This window comes from Gallus gallus, chromosome 1 (genome assembly GCF_016699485.2).
Source record: "Gallus gallus isolate bGalGal1 chromosome 1, bGalGal1.mat.broiler.GRCg7b, whole genome shotgun sequence".
Classification (NCBI taxonomy): Eukaryota; Metazoa; Chordata; class Aves; order Galliformes; family Phasianidae; genus Gallus; species Gallus gallus.
In genome coordinates this window covers 121,444,039-121,462,327 of record NC_052532.1, presented here as the reverse complement: position 1 = coordinate 121,462,327, position 18,289 = coordinate 121,444,039, and the positions used below count along the sequence as shown (strand labels likewise).

At 42.2% G+C, this 18,289-nt stretch overlaps 1 long non-coding RNA gene across 1 annotated transcript; it reads right to left on the bottom strand.

Moving 5' to 3' along the window:
- Nucleotides 1-2,822: 2,822 nt before the first annotated feature.
- Nucleotides 2,823-17,793, bottom strand: LOC101748676. Its single transcript, XR_210248.4, has 4 exons — nucleotides 17,728-17,793; nucleotides 7,802-8,040; nucleotides 6,745-6,944; nucleotides 2,823-3,098 (listed from the first exon to the last, which is right to left on the bottom strand). It is a non-coding gene; the product is annotated as an uncharacterized LOC101748676 (long non-coding RNA).
- Nucleotides 17,794-18,289: the final 496 nt, after the last annotated feature.

Here is an 18,289-nt window from a genome sequence, read left to right as displayed (position 1 = left end):
TGCAAAAGCAAGGTTCAATAAAATGGAGGGAGACATCTTCTGACTTCTGAAGCTTCCACCACTTGGCTCAGCACAGTGGAACTGCTCGTTGCTTGCTGCCTTGGCCTTTCCCCTTGCAGATTTGTGAGAGGAATTTTGGGAGCAGGGATGGGTTGGTTCCAAGCCTGTGTCTGGATAGTGGGACTCAAAAGAGGCTGTAATCCAGACACTTCTATTTTTAGTCATATAGGAAGGAGTCCAGGCAGACTGCTGCTCTCAACAATGCACTGAAGCATGGTGAAGTTCAGGGAAATATAAGCCTTCTGTGACTGGAAGTGCCAAAGAAAGTGAATGGGAGATGTTTATTATCATCCAATTCCTCCTCATCTTCCCCTCTAGGGTCTGAAAGCCTCAACAATATTCAGTGAAGGAAAGGGATTTCTGCACATGCCTTCTGCTCTGTGGGATTGTCTCTCCCCACCAGGGCTGCCTGGTTTCCTTATTCAGAGTCTTCTGTGAGGTCACCGTATGGTTTCTTTGTTCTTCACTCTTTCTTCTGAGACTCAAAGCAATTAATAATGGCATTATCTTCAAGGTTCCGAGTATCTCTGAGGTGAATCTGCCGAGGCAGGAACTGTGCCAAGCTGCTGTAGCTCACTGATCAGCTTCTGTGGCAAAGAAGACTTTTGTTTGTGCTGTTTGATTGGCTCACTTGTTCTGGCAGATCATCCTCAGCTGCTATCTTTGAAAGCTCAAGGAATTTTGAATGTTGTATCCTCCTTTCTTTTGAAGGGTTTTGAATACTGAGAACCACAGCACTGCACAGAGTAGCATTGGGTCGGTCGCATGTTAGATGGTTAGATGGCTGGCCAGCTTTTTATTTTGGGATGCAGAGTCTGGGGCCAGATTAACTATGACTTCAGTTGAGTCGGAACATTGTGTGAGGGAAAGAGAGCAGGCAAAAGTAGATAGAATCATAGAATCATTGAGGTTGGAAAAGACCACTAAGATCACCTCGTCCAACCACCAACCCATCAGCACCATGCACACTGACCATGTCCCTCAGTGCCACACCTCTGCTTTTCTTGAAAACCTCCAGAGACGGTCACTCTACCACCTCCCTGGGCAGGCTGCTCCAATGCCTCGCCACTCTTTCAGAGAAGGAATTTCTCCTACTATCTAACCTGGGGAAGAGCAGAGATGGCTCCACTGAGGCTCCAATTCCAGATCATTTTATATCAACTTGGAGATTGCACCTATAGGTTGTGCAAGAGCTTTATTGCTGGTTCACTGCAGTGTCTGGAGGGTTCAGTTCCCTCAGCAGCCAGCGGGCAGTGCAATCTCCCTAGCACTTGTCTGTCTTCTGCAGATGAGGAAACTGAGTATGAATGTGAAAACTCCACTCACATCCATTAATTTTATTCTGGCACGGAAGGAAGGCTTTACATTTTCTATTTAGGTACTGTTATAAATGGGATATTTAACTAGGACTTAAGTGGGAGACAGTTGAGGTAAATATGAGTACCAAGACTCCCAATATCCTGGGACAAGGCTGAGACCTTATTTGACATGCATTTACTATATTCTCCGCAGACATTTTTATTATTATTATTTTAAGATTTAGCAAAACAACCGCTTTGCTGAGAGACAGCACAACTGGATCAAATTAAATAAAGCCTGAATTTTAAAAGCACTTTGTGATTTGAGATACTGCAGAGACTCTCTCTAAGAGGTGTCTGAGACTAAGCATCTATCAGCTGAGGAAATCCCTAACACTAGGGGGTTTAGAAAAATCTAAGCTTTAGTATTTCCATGCAGCTGGAATTGTAATGTAAACAGAGCCTAAGCAACTTGGCCAGAGTAATTCAGGGAATCAGGACTGCTGATTGCTAATCCTAGCTCAAGTTTCTAGCCTCACTCCCAGGATGCTAACGTATGGAGTTGCTGTTTTGTGTTTTTCCTTTGTTTTCTGCTATGACAAACACTGTGGGGACAGTAAGGCCTTGGAGACAGCAAACGTGACAACTCTGTCCTCTTTCTTATGAAGGACCTGCTTTTTGCTGAGGCTTACAAAGACGAGATAGATGACATAGCATATTTCTGTGTGAGAAGTAATTTTCACTTTTTAAAAAGTTTTGCATAGGAGGGGTTAAGGAGGGTGTGAGTAACCTGATTGCTTTTTGGAAAAAGTGACACAGATGCAGTATGTTGGGTGCTAGGATGGCCTCGTTATTTGTTACGTGTTATGTTTGCATCTCCATACCACATTAACGGGTCAAAATATGACTCTGCCAGCACTAAGAGCACACCATAAGAAGGCATCAGCTGTTGACCTGATTTCTTGTGTTCTTAGATTTTGAGGTGAACACAGTTGGATAGAGGAAGCTGGGGCTGTCCAAGATGACAGTCATAGGCGAGCATTTCTTTTCTCAGCATGGTAACAACCTTCCTGGTAGCTAAGAAAATTTGTAAGGAGAATTTGAAAGAAACACAGAATGACAGGATGAGGGGAAATGGCCTCGAGTTGAGCCAGGGTAAGTTTAGGTTGGATATCATGAAAATCTTTACTGAAAGGGTAGTTAAGCACTGGAGCAGGCTCCCCAGGGAGGTGGTTGAGTCACCATCCCTGGCTGTGTTTAAAAGCTGTTTGGATGTGGTGCTCAGGGACATGATTTAGCGGAGGGTTGTTAGGGTTAGGGTAGTATGGTTAGGTTAAGGTTGGGCTTAATGATCTTTAAGGCCTTTCTCAACCTGAACAATTCTATGGTTCTATGACTTTATGAATGCTTATGGGGAAGCTAGGACCAAGTGGGAAAAAAAAAAAAAAAAAAGGAGTAGATAAGTTTTCAGATAATGCTTAATTTTTATTTAGGTTGCCTCCGAAGAGAGTTACTCCAGGACCTTGATAGTAAGTCTTCAGGGGTTAACATTAGCATTCTAGTTCAGATCAATAGTGAATTTTTGAAGCAAACCTTCTGATTGTCCTTGCTTACTGCACATTGGTTTATAGCACTTAGTGGTCTCAGAGCACACATACTGGATTCCCTTTGAGTGAAATTAAATCAGAAATGTGTTCCAGCTGCCAGCAGGTAATCAGGCACACAGAATCAAATGACAATCTACAGTAAAAGTAAGAGGCAAAACAAACACGTATGTTTAGTATAGCGTTAAACTCCTGAAAACCAATCTAGAGATCCACTGCTATTGCACGATGCTGCTTGTTAATGTAGAAAATTATCCTGTTTCTTTTATATATTTTTGAAAGCAATACAGCCTTTTGATAGAGTTTCAAGTGGTCTTTGGTTTTATTTCTTAGATATGATGATATTCTGTCTTCTGCAATGCCTCAGTGGCATTTGTTTAGGTAGCAACATTATGGTTTGCTCAGTATCTGCAGTGAAATTGCACCTATTCCAGGACAAAGTTTTTAAATGCACAGCAAGCATTTAAAGCACTAACCGAAATGGTGCATCGAAGACACATTTCAAACGCTTACTCAGCATTTTGACAGTGGCACAGATTTAGCAGTGTTCATGTGGGAAAAAAAGAAGAAAACAACAGTTAAAGATGGTGAAGGTCAGAAATTCCATCTCAGAGGACGTTTAGAATAAAAAAATATATATCATACAGGCTTAACAGTGCATTTGGAAACACTTTTCCCTCTTTTCCATGGGTGGCCTAGAGTCATTCATCAGTGTCTCCTCCCCTTGCTTTCTCAGTGGAAATTTCTAGGGGCAGTACGCTACTGATCTTTTAAGCATTTTATTAATACCTAGAACATTTTCAGCTCCTACAGAATGCTTCAGAAGATAAATATTCTGGTAACATTTTGAATGCAAAGAAATGAGTTGGCAGGCAGAAATATGAAAATACTCTCCTGCCTCCATTTACATAGGCAATAGGAGAGGGAAAAGAAGAATTTGCCATGAGTTGTTAAGTAGTAACTATTCTCCCTCTCAAAATCAGCCACGGGGAAAGTGAGGGTCCCAAACAGGTGAAACCCAGTTCATCCCTCAGACTTTATGTTGACTGGTACTGGTAACCACAGCATCCCTTGTCTTAGGGCTTAAATATGTATGAAATGTCATGGAAAGTGTTACAGAATAATCACAGGTAGCATTGGGACTGCTGGATATAAGTGCAATATATATATATTTTTTACCTGTCACTGCAAATCCCAGGTGCTCTTATTCAGCAAAGGCTTTGTAATATAATATAAATAAGTAACAAGATAGGTGGTTAAAAACAACAGCAAGATAAGATAATCATGCTGAAAGGTAAAAACATAGATCCTCACTATCCTATAGGATATCTCTCTCTATATATCTCACTATAGGATATCTCTCTATATATATCTCACTATACTCACTATAGGATATCACTATCCTATGAGGGGATAGTACTGAACCACATTACAGATATCAAGTCACACTTGTAATTCATTCTTAAAAAGAATCCAAAATGTGATGTCAAGAAAATAGAACAATTTTTATACACTGGAATCCTTGAAAAAACATTGCATTTGTAAAGTATTTTTCTAAGGAACTGATAGTGGCTTTAAATGTGTTGTTTACACAGATATATAAATTTAAGCCTATAGGAAGCCCTGTTCCAAGTAAGATAGGGCAGTGTGTGGCAATATACCAGCAAGTGCTGTGTCATTCTGTGGCTACATTCCTAGATTTTTCTAAGAAATTAAATCTCTGTATGTATGCATTGCTTTCCACCAGAACTGTCTGTTTCTCCCTAAAAAGAGAGGTGGAAGGAACAAGGAAAGGAATGAGGAAGAAACAGAGCTCCTATAGATAAATATGTCATCTCTTGTGATGTCCTTCGCTACAGTTTCTTTGCTGAAGGTTGAACCATGAGAACAAACTCAGAGAGAATTTCAAGAAAAAGGCAAACCCATTATATAAGTCCACTATATAGTACTGCACAATGAAAGATAGCAATGTTTCCTACCAGCATTTAGATAGCAAGTAGAGGGAAGAGAGCAGCGTAGCAGGAAGGTGAAGCAAGGGACAGATGTAATCAGTGTATTTTCCCTAAACATCTTGTTTGGTACCCTTTAAGCCATCAAAGGTTATCTGTGGCTGACACTGCAAGAGGGAGTAACTGTCCTGGGAATGTGTGTGGAGGCTAACAATAACCACTGCAGATGCTATCTGTCATGTTGTCAACATTCATAGTTCATTTTCTCATGGTCTTTTCTTCTTCTCTGTATCCCTTCCAGTAAGGACCCTTCCCTCTGTTCTGGCAGGGAGTTTCAGCTATATCCAGGGACTCTACATCCTTCAGCAGTGTTCATTAAGGTTTATTAGGTGGTGTTTTACTTATAGACATCAGATGGAATTACTGCTTGTTTTGACAAAGCAAAGATAAATGAAATGAAGAATTAGCTTAAAAATGCGGGATTTATACTTCCCATAAGCTATATCAGTTGCAATTTTGTCATCTTAAATATAGACTATCATGGCTTTCATCTGTAAGGGTTATCACCAGAGTGAGTGCTGTGATCATGTCATCCCTGTTCCTTCTGGACCACTGAGTTACACAGAGTGGCTGTGTCATTTCTGACCACACTCTCCTGTGGTCTGCTTTACTGAATATTACCTTTAAATTAATGTTCACAGAAGAATGCTTATCTCTAGTTGTAATGAAACTCTTAACTGAAGCTGTCTGACCTAGCAGACGCTAGAACAGGAATTCATGTCCTCAGCTGTTCATAGAGCCATTTTGCCATGTGCAGCTGTATGATAATATCATCCAAACTGGTCACTTCAGTTCAGAATATTGATTTGCAAGGGATCAGCAGAGTTGTCAGAGACAACTCTTACTCTGCGCTAAGCAGTCATGACATAGATTTCCGTCCGTGATTAACAGATTCCACTTTTAAAACCATTAATTAAGCTTGCCTTGCTATATATTGGAAATCCTCCAACGTCCTCCCCTAATTACCGATTTTGAAATTACTGAACAGAGCGTTGGGCAAACAGAATTGGGATTTGTGAACCACTCTGCTCAAGAGAAAGGCAAACCCATTAACTACGTCCATAACATAGCGTTACACAATGGGAGGTACTTGTCCTTGCAGGTTATTGGTGCCAGAAAGGCAATACAAGACCTTATGCTGGTAGAACATGATTTTAGTTTACAGTCCTCTGTGTGAGTCGGTTTACCCATTCACAGCTTCATGCCCACATACTTGGAAGCACTGAGACACGTGCATGCCCAAGCAGTTTTACCAGGACCACCTGTACGTGATATGGATGGCAATAGCAAGTAGCTGTCAGGTTGTCACTACATTTCTTGAATTCCTCTTAGATGACAATAAACCAGGTTAGGACAGGTTTGTATAACCTTTAGGAGTCAACAGTTACTATGGAGCAATATTCTTGCCTCTGTGACTCTTCAGCAAGGCTGATGCCCCTTCTGTTTGCTTCTGCATGTCACTTATCTTTATGATGATGGTCTGTCTTAATGTTGAGATAGCAGGGAGAAGAATGGCACTTCCATGGTGATGTAGCTTTGTTATTTCGCTCCATTGTTTCTTTTGGTGCTGTCAGACAGGCCTTTCCATCCATACCAATTTTAGTATTTATGTTACATATCTTTACACCATCTAAGGGCAAACAGGTTTTTACATCGTTTGCTGTAAAGGAACTCAACCAGTATATTAGAGTATTTATTGGAGTACTGAGAATCCTAGTGTATGGCCCCAGAAGCTGGGGCGCAGCATGCAAGTGTGGTTTTAAAGTGTCTTACCTCAAAGGACATTTGAGCATAATCATCACTTGCTAATGAAGTCATCTGAAGGTCATTTTCATGCCTTTAACCAAGGCTACCACTCCTGCTTTCCAACCAATATTCCTCCCAGTATCACAGAGAAGAAAGTGGGGGAATGCCTTGCACTCCTTGACAGGCATGTAACTTTTATGAAGAAGTACAGCTTTTTATTACTAGAGCTGGGAAAAGAAGACAAACATTTAAGCTCAAAGTTCTTTCAGCAGGTCACTTGAGGTACAAAAACAGTTTAACAATGATTAACATAAATCCTCCAAATACCTATGTATTCCAAGCTGTTTCTTCTTGCAGCCTATATTCAAGACTGCAGTTGTACTGTATCAGGTCACGCACAGAATAAAACAGAACTCATACCTTTTTTCAAGCTGTCCATTTCGAGTGCATGTGAAGATATTTTGATGATGACCTTCTAAAATCTCTCCTTTATTATTTTCTCCAAAGATTAAGCACGTTAGGTTTTGACACTTCTCCAGTTATTAGGGGTTATTGACAAGCTCTAAGTGACATTCGTTATCACTGAGAATAGAGAGTGTTCATTTCAAACTCCAACAAATTACCTCACAAGACTGGACTCATCAATATGAAAGAGATCTATCTCCAAAAAATAATCATTGATTTTTTTTTTCTCTGAATTTCTTTGCCTGATGGAAATATTTTTTTTCTGTCTGGAACATGGAATTTGTCATCTTGACTTGAACCAGTCTGGTAGAACTCTGTCTCCAGCAAACGTATCTAGCCAAATGATGGAGGACTGCATTGCCAGTGGGAATAGGATTTCTTTTAGGAGTCTCACAAATGATTGGTTTATGTGGTTGGACTTATTAAAGTGGCTTGCAACCAGTTAATAGTAACTAAAATTATGTAGCACTTCAAAAACCATTGATGCAGCGATTAACTTGGTGATCATATCAGAGTTTAACTCTGGATTAATTCCCTTTGGTTTTGCAAAATTATAACTTAGGTCCTACATATCCATTTCAGTAAAGAAATAGCTGCAACAATATGAACTGTTACTCACCAACTCTTTGCCGTTGTCCTTCTGCCAGAGGTGAACACAACCACATTTTCCACATCCTCCCTCGTCGAATCGGTAAAGCAAAATATTCTTCAGCCAGTTTGATGTGAGGTCCAGTAGTTTAGTAACTCAACTTACATTACTGTGAGAAGCGGTTGTTGCCAGGCTTCCAGACTTTGTATGATATTGGCTTGCAGGCACTTAAACATCACTTGCGAGAAGTTTGGAAAAGATAAGCGGGCCTGGACAGAGAGGAGAGGAAGGAATGGCAGCATCTTAAATCGCTGCAACTGTTTTTTAAATGAAAAGGCACGTAAGCCCTCGAATTCTACTCTGCCATCACAGTAATTATCGTACTGCTGCTTGTAGTTGTCCTTTACAAACCCCTTGGAAGAGCTGTTAAGTGTTCAGCATATGTAGGCTGCTTGCTCACATTTGTTCCAGAGGAATGGCCATCAGTCACGCTTGAGACTGTTTAAGAAAAAAAATTGGCTTTGCTGCCGTATCAAAAAGGAGATACTATTTGAATTTTGCCTTGAAACTCAGCTTTCGAAATGCTGAGTCAGAAAACGTGTGAAGAGTGATAGAAGTTCGCTGATTCCAAAATTGAACGGGTGCTATTTTTATTCCCGTAAACTGTCAGTTGTTCTCCACGAGAGGTAAAATACTGCGTAATGAATCATAATAGACAAAATTCTGAGTCTGTGAAATACCTTCGCAGAAATATGGGTAGGAGCAAAAACAGTCAGCAACAAGAAGTTACCGGACCAAAGACTTTTTGAGCCAGGTGGAAGAGGTGCTGTACTTCCCATTTGGTACTATATATGCACAGCGTAAAATCCAAAAAGAAAACCCGGGAGGAAAACACTCCCCCAAAAAGCAGTAGTTCTCTTCCACCCCATTTTTAGTGAGGGAACATTGCCGGGGAGCATCACTCAGCAGCCTGCTCTGCTGTTCTTTGCTTCAAGTAGACAGTCCCAAGGAAAACCCGAGGAATGACTTTGCTCTCATGTTTGTACCAAGGAAGCTGCAGGAAGCTTTCCATCCTTCCTTAGCGCAGTCAGTGGTACTAAGAGCTGTATTTGTCAACAGCTTTGCACTGCTCTCTGTATCGTGTCCATTATCCCCGCTCCTGAGGTTTCTGTTGGCAGCACTGCCTGTGCTAAAGCTGCTAACAACAGGGCAGCTGAATCACTGTGAGCAAAATTCTCTGCCGTGCACAAAGCTTGAGAGGACTCAAAATAGTGGTGATGCACTGCCATCAAAAAGCGCCTGGAAGCAGAAGGGAGATAATGAAGGCTGGCCAAGGGCTGCCTGGTGTGAACAGCCATTCTTTTTGCATATGGCTGGGGCAGATAGCAGAGGTCTCTTTACAGTACAATAGCTTTGAATAGAAGAGTGCAGTTATGTGGAATACCCACAAGCACACACCTTCAAGACTGGAAACAGGAAAAAATATTCAGTGGAAGACTTTTAGTGGTGTCATTTTCTATCCTCTCCACAAAGGCTCCTATTGACACAGGATTACACTGAGATGATATGTGGAATAATTAACCTTTTCTGCAACAGTTTACTGACGTTTGCTGGTAGGTAATACAACACTGGCAAGGCATTTGTAATTTTGGAGGGGTCATTGTTCAGACATGGAGTTCTTCGGAAGAAGGTTCCCAGGTTGGAAGGAGAGCTCACTGTTACTTCTCAACCAGCTCCAAAAAAATCTCATTTTGGTTTGTTTCTAACTATAGCAGCTTGGGAAGACCTGGTTGACCAGCAGGACTTTCCAGGCACCACCAGAAGCACCCAGAGGGTGCCCAGCATCACCTCATGCTAAGGAATGGCTAAAACGCCTCCTGCATGGCAGGATGGGATTTTGGCCATATGTATTAATACACATAATCCGTTCTTGTTAGCTGGCGATACCCACTGATGCTTTTTTCTTTGGCTGAAATACATTCCAGAGTATTCAGCCCAAGTGATTGCTATATTGAAATGATCTAAAGGGTAATAATAAATAAAAAGTCACAAAATGATAACGACATTGATTTCCAGCTGTCGCTATCTGGGCTCTCGAGGGGAATCTATTTTGCCTTCCTTCCAGAAACCTTTCACTGCCCTTGACAGGAGGTAATTTTACTTAATGAAGACACCCATACTTCGGTATAAAGGTGTCAAGTGAATTATTCATGAGCTCCTTTATCTCCAAAGCATTCCAGCTGCTTTATCTCAGAGTAAAACTGCGAAAGAAAATTAAAGTTTTTTTTTTGTTGAAGTGCAGCTGTTGCTTTGAAAAGCATCTGTTTAGCAGCTAACACTGTGAGACAGTAACACTGTCAGCTTCTGCCGCCAGGCAGCAGAAGTACAAGACCAGCAGAACTGGAGGGGAACAAGCATAACTGCTCATCAGCACTGTGAGGAAAGCTATATTTGGATATTTTTAGACGCCTCATTTTCTGCAATTAATGTCTCAAGCAATACCGGAATATAGAGTAGCTGAGCTGTTTTCCCCTTTATTCCCCTTTCCTTAGCATATGGCTGCTCTTCACCACAAGGTATTTTGTTGCAGACCGGGCCTGCCCTTAGCGCAGTGTGTTGGCATATCTTTACACACGAGGAACCCAATATAGGCAGCACAGCTACACTCAAACACAACAGGCTGTGCATTTAATCTAATTTCACAGCAAAGATGTGCGTACACGTATTCAATTACAGAGTTTAATTCACTACAGCAACTGTTGGCCTTATTATTACTTCTCCGATTACATCATTACTTAAACCTGCGTAGATTTGCAAAAGGGCTACAAAAGCCCATCGTTTTATTGCTAGTATTTTATTTACGTTGAAGTGAAAATAAACTGTCATTAGGAATATGGTTAAAAAATAACCCAGTTTGCTGAACTCACGACAGAGGTCTGTGAGAGCTGGCACACTGCAGGCTTTGTCCCTCATTTCACCCACTACATCTTCTGACCTTGTGTAGTGAGTCCTGGCGTGAAGTCGCCATGATTTATACTTCCACATCCTATTTTACAATCCTATTGCTCAGTATTTTCTCACAATCATTTAGTCATAAAGAAAGTGCGGCTCTGTGCCTACACATACTTTTACAGAGGGGATAGCGTCACACAAGACATATCACGCTGTCACCCTTGAGAGATGCAAACCGGGGACGGCCACAAACCACTGACACCACACGTTTTGCATCTCAACAAGAGAAACTGGAGTTAATTGGTTATGCTTCTTGTTTGCTCATTTACAGCTGTGATGCACAGATCCACTCTTGCGAAGCTCAGCAGTGAGTCTGCAACAGAAGTATCACATGTGGCTCCTTCAGCTCTTCCTTGCTTGCCCTGATGAGCTTCTCTCACTGCTCTTGTCCTGACCCTTGTGCTACTCAGCGCCGCCTCTTCCAAGGATTGTAAACCATGCTTCAGAAATTAATTATCTTGTTTACTGTTAGGAAGTTTCTTTATTTGTAAGTGAATAAGGTCGTATCTCCCCAGGGCAGATAATGTGCTATGTTCCATCACTATTTAGCAAATAGCTGAACTTTATAGCATTCATTTTTTACCTTGCAGTTATGGTATGGCCTTTGTACCCCTAACGAGACAGAAACAATGTCATGCAGGCCATCCTACTTGTGACATTTCCTAACTTGGTGTCACTCCATTATTTTATCTAAGTATTTATGAAGGCTGCACTGAAAGTAATGCCTCCTGTTTTATTCTGCTGTCCCATGACATCAGAGGTAGATGTTGGTGGTATGGCAGCAGAGGCTGAACCTTCCCACCAATATTCCATTACATGTTGTTGCTGTGTGACAGATGGCAGCAGAGGGGCACTCTGGCAAAAGGGCATCTGACATGGAAGTGCATATGAAGCAACGGAGTGTCATTGAATGCCTCTATGCAAAAGAAAAAAAAAAAGCAGCCATTGACATTTACTGATGCTCACTGAATGTTCATGGAGACCAACCAGTGGATGTGAGCACAGTGAGGGGTGAGTGGTGTGTTTCAGCAGTGATAACAGTGACAATGGGTTACCTCCACTGGGAATTTGCTCTATCAAATAGTGTTATTTGTATCTGTTGTGGTTTCCATGGAAATAAACAGGAGGCATTACTTTCAGAGCAACCTACTTATTTTTTATAGGCTGTTTTGTCTAAAGCAGTCCTAATAGATGGCATCTATCCTCAGATACCATCTTAGTTACCAAACCAAAGTAACATTTAAAGATGTGATTATAATCTTGAAAGCTCAAGCATAAAGATGAGGAAACACATAATCATAAAAAGTTATTCTCTTTGGTGCAGAAGTAGATTGCAATTATTCCTAATTAATTCTAATGCTGCTGAGATCAGTATCTGGTTGAATACAGATGCCTTGCCAACAGGATGCTAATTTCTTCCTTCTGAGCACGCAGTTTTTCTCTCTGTTTTAATTTAACTGATAACATAGGATTTGCTGTGGTATCTGTAGCTGGGTTTTTTTTTACCCTTGTTACATCTGATGCTAAATTTCACAGCTGATCAGGAGAAGCTACAAGCAAATGGTTCCTGAATTTGGGCAATACTCATACGCCCAGCTGGTAGGACAGAAGGTAGGAAAGAGGGGTCTGTGGGCAGATCCATCAGTATCCATTTGCATCACATAAAGGAAAAGCAAACTGCTGGATGTACCAAGGAAGAAGCAAATGTGTCAGTAATGGCATGAGATTGCTGTGCACTGGCTTGAGTGACTGGAGTAAGTGAAAGGTAATACCAGTGCCTTCATGTCTTTGCAACAGAAGAATGGATTTGATCAAGGCTTTCTGGTAGTGCTGTGAGGGTAGAAATATATCATGGCTGTGTTCACACTGGGGAACGTTTGTGGTGTTCCCTCAAACCCCTGTGGGCACCCAAAATTCCAGCCCCACAGAACTGTAGGGGCTGGAAGGGACCTCCAGAGATCAAGTCCAACCCCCCTGCAAAGCAGGCCCCCCATAGCAGTCTAAGACAAGGAAGAGCTGTGGGAAAACCACACTTCATAAACTCCACTTCTCACAAAATTATTATATTAGTTAGGAATGCTGTTAACCGAATTACTTTTCATCTGCAACTCCCTTATGAGCGTTCTCAAAATCAGATACTGGGATATTTCTGAATCTATGGGATCATCGAAGATTTCTGGAGCTAACCTTTAAAACATCCACGGAATAAAATGTCCTTCTTGCAAACATTGGCAGCTATGACATTTCTCATACGACTTTGGTTTGTAAGTACTCCAGACATCAGACTGCCTCTGAACATCTGTTCGCTGAATGTCCCTGAGAGATTGGGTTTGTGCTGCAGATTTCAAGCATCTCTAGTATTCCGCAGAACACCACCATCTTAGCTCCTTTTGCTGAGATGTGTTTACTGTGGATCACTTAGAAGAAACGCATTGGTCTGAAAGCTGAAAAATGCATGTTTTTTAAATCTTGAAGAAGTTTGCAATACTCACACCCAGTCATCCAGTTTACCTGTTTCTTTTAGAGTTCTCCTTTCTTTTTACTTCACTTTCTTTCCATGCTGTTTCCTATCACTGGACAAGCTGTTGGCTTTTTAGATGACGATGACTTTTCTTTGAGGTCCCTGCTCAGGATGAACGCTTCCATTAAAGCCTCAATGATAATTTAGTAAAGTAGAAAGTTATAATTTAATGTTTGAGACTGAGCCTCATCTGGCACGCCTGTTTCTTGCAGGTCATTACAGTAAGATAGATATCTTACTGTACGTTCTTAGGCCATTATCCTGCACGTGCTTCACTTTGCAACTATGGGCAGCCATGTGGAAATTCAGTATTCTTTCATGGATTTTAAAATCAGGCAAATGCAAAGAGATCTGGCCCTCAGGGCATGGAAATACCTGTCTGTATGTACATAGTTGACACAAGAAAGAATCCATTAAGATACAAGGCATAGTAAAATTACTCCCCCAGATCAGAATAGCCATACTTTAGTTTTGACTGTAGACATACATACTGCATAAACTTTTCATACTGCTTTATCCCAATATTGCAAGTTAATGAATATGAAATCAATGGCATAAGCATTCCTAGGAATGAATAAACTCTTCTGTAACAGGGTATAGAGTTCAAAAAAATCTACCTTGTTTATGTTGAATGACCAAAATGAAAAATAAATTGGCAACAAAGAACAGAAAAATAAACCCCACGACTTTGAGCAAATATTATTCCTTTAAATCAGTTACTCCTTCAGCAAATACACTCATTAAATTATAATGAGTTCCTCCCTTAAACTATCCATAGTTTTAGAAAGGTCAGGGCTTGCTAACTGTACGTTATTTAATCTGTGTGGAAAGTACAACAGTGCTCAAAAGCACAACTGCTCTAACACAGCTGCTAGAAAAAAGAGGGTGCGTGTTCACTGTGCATTTCAGCCTGGGATCCTGTAATGGGGGCTTCACTTCTCAGCTGTTCTACTTCAGAATGATCCTGTGGCTTCCTCACATCCCTTTATTGTTTCCTACTACTCCATGTGGATACTGCCAAACTGGATTGAGTGCTAAAGGAAAAACACCCTAGGAGCTTTAGTTTAGAATGGCAATGTTTTGGAAAACCTTTTGTCTCTAGCTGTGCATAGAGATTTTTTAGGGCGGGATAATCCCAAGTTTCACCACAGTGATACTGCACCGGAACATCAGAGTTTGCAATAGCAATTATGAGCATAATTGGAGCATTGTTGTAGGAAATGTTTGGAAAATGTCTGACTGAGTGCAAGAGAGTAGCTACACATCCTGTGGCCAAGTTCCAATTGTTTTTTCTAATACATGGGCCAGGAGAGGTTGACTTACCACGCCCAGAAGAGTAAACAGGAAAGGCTGCATCCATTGGGTTGTTCTGCAGTGGTATGTAGTGAAGGGAGGTGCGGGATGCAGCCAGGCACCGCATGCAAGCAGCTAGCTTGGGTACAGCAGGGAACCTCAGCCCCCTGCACTCCTGTCTTAGAGATCCTTTGAGACAGACCATCTCTCCTTCTTGTTTTTGCCTGGTTAACCTACAGTGTTACAAATCTTCCACAATGTAGAGCTGAATATTAAAAGGTGGCATCAGCCATAGATTCCAAATGAAGCCCTCAGGCACAGAAGCAGGATTTTCTAGTCCGAGGGGCTGTATCCCCTAACAGAAGTGAAGAGAGTTCTCTGTCAGCTACAAAGAGAGGAAGCACTTACAAGTCAGCTACAAGGAGGGGAAATAATGGGAAGGTTCCCATATAATTTGCAGATGGAACTATAGCAAGGGAAGATATGGCTCATAGTGCTAAGTCTGGCAAGGAGGATGATGGAGGGATGATAGGAAAGCGCTCAGGTTGCCCACAGCCAGGACAGGGAGCTGTGAGATTAATCACTCAAAGGAGGGGTATGAAACAGGGCAGAGATAGCCTGGAGATGCTTTTTTCTTCTTTTATTTGAGAGATGCTTCTAAACCCTGACCTGCTGGCTATGCCACTGACTATTCTCCCATCTAGACAGAGCTCTCCTTGTGGGTGCTATGTCCCACACCTCTGTGCATTCCCCTCCTGATGCACAGCTGTGTGACACAGTGCTAAGCAGCATTGGAAAACCTGTAGCTAGCACCAAACAGCTGCTGTGCCACCACAGCCAGGCCCAGTGCCATTCACAGGTTATAGTTTGGATTCCAGAAATGCAATTTTGCTATTATTCCTCACCTAAGCTTGTCACCTTGGCACAGGCAGCTGTATCGCTTCAGTCTGTGAGCTAACTAGTCTGGCTCCTCCCAGAGGTCCCTGAAGGTAGCTGTGTGGTGGCCAGGTCATTCCCACACAATAACTTCTGAAGCATGTAATCAGGTTCTGCATTTCACCTACTTATTTCCTGTTAGTTACCGTCATGACAACTCAGGTCACTCCAGGTTTAATGTCAGAAATAACCTTCTGCCTGCTAGTCCTTCTCTGCGTTTATTTGCTCCCCATTACCCTTCCAGAGCATCTGAATGCCCTGCAAACATTGCCTGTATCTCAAAAGGTTGCTGTAAGATTATAAATATTTTATTTGTACTACTAACAAAAAATGTTGACGGGATTGTGTGGCAAATACAGCAAAAGTAGGAAGGGTACTGTATCCTTCTGAATCTCACTAAGATAAAATCTCTTGTCACAAGAAAGTAACTGATCCTCCTTACACGCACCTTCCCTCCCTACCGTGATAAGATTTAATATCTAATCCCTATATAGTGAATAACAAAGTCAGCTGTCAGTTGCCTGGAATTCTTACATGAAATAATATGAAGAACACATACGAACGGTGACACAAGTAGTATTTTAACAATATTTAGTCTTTGCTACTCAGTACTGGTAATGAGAATGCGTGTAACTAAAAAAAAATATCATTTTCTATAATAATCAAAATAATGTTGACTCAGTAACATAAAAACTATGTATACATGCAAAGACTGGCCTGTATTTCAGGCCCAGTCCTGTTCCTACTTTAAATCCCAGAATTAGGTACCTCAATAGCAAATCTACAAAGGATTTTCAGCAAATACAGTTGCAAAAAGTTCAAGCCATTTCTGCAAATGAAGAATAGATGAGAGGGAGCGGAGGGGCAGCGCTGAGCTCTGCTCTGTGTGACAGCGACAGGGCCCGAGGGAACGGCATGGAGCTGTGTCAGGGGAGGGGCAGCTGGGGGTTAGGGACAGGGGCTGCACCAGAGGGCGGTGGGCATGGAACGGGCTGCCCAGGGCAGTGGGCACAGCCCCGAGTGCCGGAGTTCAACACTCTCAGACATAGGGTTTGATTTGGGGTGGCGCTGTGTGGAGCCAGGGGTTGGACTCCATGATCCTTGTGGGTACCTTCCAACTTGGGGTATTTGTGATATTCTGTGTGGGAAGCTGTTGTGGCTGCAGCAAAGGTCACTAAGTGAGGAACCTAGCTAGCAGTACTCTGTGATGAGCTGGCCAGCTAGTTGTATTCCTTCCTGAAGTCTGTAAGCAGGAAACAGTGCTTGAAGAGGGGTCTGGAAAGAGCATTTTGCCTTATATTGCAAGTGTCTTCAACGGGAGAACAGCTCCTGAGGATATGCCACAAACCATTTAATGCTCTGCCTTCACTGTGGCACAGGTGAAGCTCTCTTGCCCATATGGGATCTCTTGCAGGCAGCTCTGCAGCTCTGCCTTTCACACAGGCAAAGGGCAATGGATTACCTCTGTGGCACCTTCCCCTTCTTGCTGATTGCTGACCATGAACAGGCTGGTGATGAAGGCTGTTTGGGCTAACAGCTCAGCTGCTGTCTATGCTATCTTCTCTGTGCTGTCTCCTGTTTGTGGCTTTAAGGGCTGTGATGGTCAGAGGCTGCCTCTGCTGTGGAAAGCAATAAAAATTTCTCCCGTGCTGAGAAGCAGTGCCAGATCCATATGAATGCAGCTTGGACCTCTTTGCTCTGAAAGCCATATCTCCAGTACCTGTTGTTAGCTTGGAGGGTAGGGAGGAGGAGGAAGAGGAGGCACAGCAGCCCTGCAGCTAAGCCTCACCACCCAGCTTGCCCTACCAGCCATGGCTGCTCAGCCCCTGGCCCTTCCCACAAACAGGCCCTGCCCTGGGGTGAGGTTATGAAAGGTAATGAGACCCGGGCACAGTGCTGTGAAGGATGGAGCAAGGCCCTGGCTGCTGGGGCTGCACCAGAGGCTGCGGTTGCATTGCAGGTAGGGTGTCAGTGACAGCAGCTTTTGCATAATGCACAATGCAGCACAAGTGCACCCTTTCTAAAGCTGATGCTGAATGAAGAGTTTAGCCACATGCAAGTTACAAGCTTTACGGCGTGGTGCACGTTCCTGCAAAAAATGCCTGTAACAATGCTTGCTGCAATTGCAAAGACATTATTGTAGCTGAGTTTGGTCTGGGAAAATTGGTAGTAAATATAATTTCTTGTTGCTTACCTCCACTGTCAGTGGTAATAGTAGAAGCTGTAGCACTTTGCAGCTGATCTGTTTGCGTTTTACACTGAGTTTGTGAATTAACTAGAGGCCGAGGTGGACTACTTGCTCTGTTAAAATGTAACAGAGCATACCATTTTCTTCAGGTCATACTGTTTACCTTAAGTCAAAGCTGTGCATGAAGCATGATTCTGCAGCAGCAGCATTGAAAGCCCATTTTGGTCAGTAGGTTATCTCATAACTCAACACCTCTTGGATTTTTTTTTCCCCCCAAGCCTTAAGGCAAAGTTTTTGAGAGGCAAATTAGCTGAATGACACACAGACGAGTAAACACGCAGTGGCTTTTTATTTAATTAATACTTCTTCAAATGGAAAACACACATTTTGCTTTCCATTAGTGGCTTCATTGTAATAATGTCTCTGTGCCGTTCTGCGATGACTTTGCACTCAGGAGCATGGATGCCAGTAACAATTTGTTAAAAGAAACAGGCGCTGGAACATTAGCCACCTCACCGAGCACTGAGAAATGTTCTTTAATTATAATCTATGTTCTCGTTATCACCCT